This window comes from Populus euphratica, unplaced genomic scaffold, assembly GCF_000495115.2.
Source record: "Populus euphratica unplaced genomic scaffold, PopEup_1.0 scaffold93.1, whole genome shotgun sequence".
In the NCBI taxonomy this organism is placed as follows: domain Eukaryota; kingdom Viridiplantae; phylum Streptophyta; class Magnoliopsida; order Malpighiales; family Salicaceae; genus Populus; species Populus euphratica.
Genome location: NW_011499873.1, coordinates 828,014 through 833,137, shown reverse-complemented (window position 1 = coordinate 833,137; position 5,124 = coordinate 828,014). Strand labels below are relative to the sequence as shown.

At 26.5% G+C, this 5,124-nt stretch overlaps 1 pseudogene; it reads left to right on the top strand.

The window, feature by feature from the left end:
* The first annotated feature begins 3,630 nt into the window (after positions 1-3,630).
* LOC105127781 (ubiquitin carboxyl-terminal hydrolase 26-like) overlaps positions 3,631-5,124 on the top strand; it is an 8,764-nt pseudogene continuing 7,270 nt past the window's right edge.

The following is a 5,124-nucleotide window of genomic DNA, read 5'->3' as shown; positions in this document are numbered from 1 at the left end:
ACAAAATAATCATGCATTAATTCTCTTCTAAAACAACAAACGACGTCTATTTTTAAGAAAAAAATAAGGCTAACAATAGGTCATTTGCCCTCTATGGAAAGTTAAAAAAATAAAAATCCAGACCTATCTATAGCCCACGCGTTCGAGCTATTTGAACAGGATCAGTGTAACTTTTGCAAGGATTGGTTTTTCGGTTTTTTTTAATTGTCCTTTTGGTTTGTTTTATTTGCCTCCTTTTCTCTTAATCTTTTGGTTTTTGTTTTTCAAATTCTATTATTTAATATTAACATTTTAATTTATTTTATCATTAAAATTAATTATAAATCAATTTTTTTTATCATATTATAAAATAAAATTAATTAATTTAATCCAGTATAAGTCCATAAATTAGGTTGCTGGTTTCTTTGACTTTTTTTTTTATTTTAATCTTATTTTTTAATATAGAATTTTTAGTTAATTTTATCATTTTAAATTAAATTGATTATGAATTATTTTTATTATTTTTATCATACTATAAAATATAAAAAATAGTTTAACATAATTAAATTTATAAATAGGTTGTTAATTTTACAAGTTGACTAGAATAAACATGACATTTTTTTTTATTATTATAATTTTAATTATTATATTAAATTCAATGACAATAATGAAGAGTTTACGAGCATATTATAATTATTGATAACTTAAATAATTATTTTTTTATTGGTCTATTGGTTTCTTTGAATTCCTTTTTTATTTTGATTTTTTATTATTTAATATTAAATTAAAGGTAAATTCATTTTTTTTTTTTATATATATAAACTAAATCTGTTGGGTGAAGTTCTTAATTTAAATTATAAATTTGACAAGTTGATGATGGTAAATTTAATATTTTTTTAATTATTAAAATCATAATGAAAATAGTTTTTATATAATTTAATTATAAATTAAAACTAGAGGTTGAGACATGAGATTTCAAGGTGTACTAGTTTAATAATAATATTAATAGTAGTTACTTCTAGCATACTTTATATATATATATATATATATATATATATATATATATATACTATATATATATATATATTCAAAGAAACTGTGATTCAAGAGAGTGTTATGAAACTTTAAACTAGCATCACCCGATAATAACTCTCGACTTTCCTAACTGACCGAACCATAATTTATTTTTTTGAAAAAACATGACATTATTAATTTGTCGTTATTGAACGTGAAAGAATGAGCTGCATTGTTCGGTCACGTGGCCCAATAATATATTCATGGGCATTGAAATTTAAATACTGAACAAAAGATTTAGAGAGCCCAAACAAGCCCAATAAAAAAGATGGCCATTCAGATGAACTAAATAGAAAGCTTGGCCCACTCAAAAAGAAGGTTTTCTCCTCGTCGCCGGTGCGCCCTGGCCCTCCGACTTGTCTTCTTTCGACGCCCAGCTGTTTTTTTTGTCAAAAATATTTTTAAAAAATATTAGATTTTATTTTATTTTATATTTTCAAATCATTTTTATTTTTTAATTTTTTAATATATATTATTTTAATATTAAAAAAAATAAAAAACAATTATAATATCAAACAGGATCATGATAAACCTTTGCGTATTTATAGACTGGTCACGACAAAGATAGTAAGTATTGAGTAATCAACCATCCGCAAACAAAATCGACATCGCATTAAAATGAATCTAGCAGGCCAGAGCAATGCGGGGGAACTCGTGTTTTTTAAACAAAAAGCAATGTGCAGCCGCCAGGTTTTTTTCAAGTAAAAAAAAGTGTAGCCATCTGGAATGTATTTCTTACAGCAGCAAAAATAAAATAAAAATTACTGCCAGAATTCTTTTTATTGCAAGTCAAAACCTTTATGGAGGGTTATAAAAAAAATTGACGGCTAATATTATAAGAAATAATATTACAAAATTTTGAAAAAATATTAAATGATATTTATCAAACAATAAACAAAAAAAATAAAGTGATCAAATAAAATCTCTAAAGAAAAACCATGAAGAGGTGTACAAAAATAGCAGTAGCTAGTATCATAGAAAAAAAGCTATGATTTCATACAAAAAATAAAATTACAGCAGTACTCAATAAAAAGTTTTAAATTTTATTTTTTTAATTAACCTATTTGAATAAACTAGAGTTTAAAATACATGGAGACAAAAAAAAAAAAAAAAAGAAGAAGAAGCAAGCCACATGCATGTGGGCTTGCTCACTTAGCCCATTCGAGAGGAATGACTCCTCTTGGACTTCCTGTTTTTATACGTTAAAGTTGAATGATGCATTGTTTATTTTTTTATTTTTTTAAAAAAAAAACAACAGAAATAGGATGTTGTTTGTTCATGTGAAACTTAGTGATCAAAAAGTTATTGAAAATTCATTTGCAAACTTATTTTCACCAAAAACATATCTTACAAATATTAATAAATTTAATTGTCACTTTAAATAATTTAAAAATTGATCAAAAACTTTAAAATCAATTTAAATGAAAAAGATTTCTTTGAAAAAAACCTCTCATCATCTTATACAAGAGAAAGATAAAAAATACCCAAATGAACCTTTTCTTTTTTAATAAAACTTATTTAACTGAAATCAATATTTTTTATGATTGTAATTGGAGTTAACCAAGACCTTTTCCCTCTTGAATTAAAATCTGGTGATTTTTTTTATTATTTATAAAACTAGAGATTGTAAAGTATTGGGTTTTTTTTACCCAATATTTTTTTTCTGTCATTTATAAAATCTTGAAACAAAATTTTGGATTATAGATAAAATTTCCAAAACCAGAAGGGCTGGAAATTTAGAATTTGAAAAATACAAGGACCAAATTAAACTTTTTTACAAGAACTTTGAATTTACCATCTATTTTCTTTATTTTTTTTCAATATAGTATTTTATCTTTAAATTATATAATTTCTCAATAAATCAGAAGCAATTAGACCATGCTGTAGATTAAATTATTATTTTTTTAAAGCAAAAAAATAGTAATTATTGATATTTTTTCAATAAAAAAATTAAACCATATAAGAAATTACTTAACATAACATGTTCAACTCAAAACATGATAAAAATATATTAAATTAATTTAAATAAAATTAGATTAATCTAACAATTTATATATCATATTATGAAATTATAAAAGTTTCATATAATTCGAGTTGAGCATAGTTAACCAATTAAATTTATAACTTATTTTATAAAATAAAAATAACTTCATGAATAATAAATAAAAATAAATAATAAAATTATTAAAATAAATAATATTATGCTATAAATGATACAATGTAATCTTATTTTTACCGTATTATTTTTTTATGCACTCTACCCTTTTACCTCATTTTCATTTAAGTTAAAACATTTTTAAGAATAGTTGTAATTGAATTTTAACTCTAAAAATATAATTTTTTATCGGTTTGGTTTTAAAAATTAAATTATTATTAATTTTTTTAAATATATATTTTTATTTATCTCTTGTTTATAAATATTATTAATCGATTCATAAATTCTGACACGTGTCACGTGATTTAATAACATTAAACATGAGAGTAGAGCTTTAACAGAACATACGGTACAAGGGTAAAAAATGCCTGTACAAATGGAAAAAAAAAAAACACAAGGAGTGTACAGCGTGTCATCAACCCATCAATTCTTTACCTTCAAATAAAAAATAAATCGAAGTCGCCGTCATTGCTGTGTTAAGTAATTGAAAAGTCGGTGTTTGTCTCTCTTTCCATCCGCACCAGCTTCTCTTTTCGGGTTTCAGGTACATTCTAAACTGTTCATTTCACTCTGATTTTTTTTCTCATCTTCTCTAACAACGAGTACTAATTATCGTTCTTGACGTCCTGATTTCTGCTTAACTTTCATAATTATTAATCCTCGTAGCAATCCCACGTTCTTGATTTTTTTTTCCTTGATGTTTAGTTGATGAGATATTGCTCGTACTAAGATAATTTTTCTAGGGTTTTTTTACCTCTCCCTCGCATTAGCTCTCTTCTTTCTTTCTTTCTTTACGTTCTTGCGGTAATTGTTTCTTGAGATTTCTTACTCGTTCTTAACATGTTGTTTCTTTAATGGAAAAATCAATTTTCTTTTATCTCCATCTCTAATCTCGTATCCCATTTCTAGAGAGAGCTGTAGTTCATCTCAAGAAAATATATTATCTACCAAAAATAGGTTAGAAATAGGACTGATGCTTTGTTATTACTGATGCCTTTTGCTTGCTAGTGGGAATTGTGTGTTGAATTTACGAGTCATATATATACAATGCGTTTAACTATGGTTTTGCTGTCAATGCTATATGCTTGCACATGATATTCTTCGAAAAGGACAATTTTTTTGGAGGTGAAAACTGTATTTTCAGTTTCTTTTCTGATATATTGTATGCTCTTATTTATTTTAACTATTATGTACTTGATATTTGATGAGTTTTATTTTACTTGTGAAACAATTGATTTTGATTTCAATCAGTGATATTGTTGCCCATTTGCTGAGTACGCTGATGATAAAATGTCTCCACCAGCGACGCGTGGTAAAAATAAAAGGAATAGACAGGGTGACAATGTTAATATCACCTCTGAAATATTAAGGTACTAAGTTTTATTGTGTTTTTTGGAGATAGTCTGTTTTGTGTGTTGTTTTGGTTTTTTATCTTTATTGCTTCTTTGCACAGGAAAATTCATGCAAGTGGTCGAGTAACTGATGGTGATGTAAATCAGCTGTACATGATATGGAAGCCAGTTTGTCAAGGCTGTCATGTGAATACCAAGGACAACCCCAACTGCTTTTGTGGTTTGATTCCACCACCCAGTGGAAGTCGTAAATCTGGCTTATGGCAGAAAATGCCTGATATTCTTGAAGCACTTGGATCAGACCCAGTCAAAGATCTTCGTAATACGGATGAAACTCCTGCTGGTCTAACAAATCTGGGAGCAACATGCTATGCCAACAGTGTACTCCAGTGTCTGTACATGAATGCGTCATTCAGAGAAATTGTTTTCTCTGTTGAACCAGATTTGTTAAATGAACAGCCTGTGCTAAATCAGTTTGCCCGGCTTTTTGCACAGTTGCATGCTAGTAAAATGGCTGTTATTGATCCAGCTCCATTTATAATGACCTTGGAGTTAGATAATGCA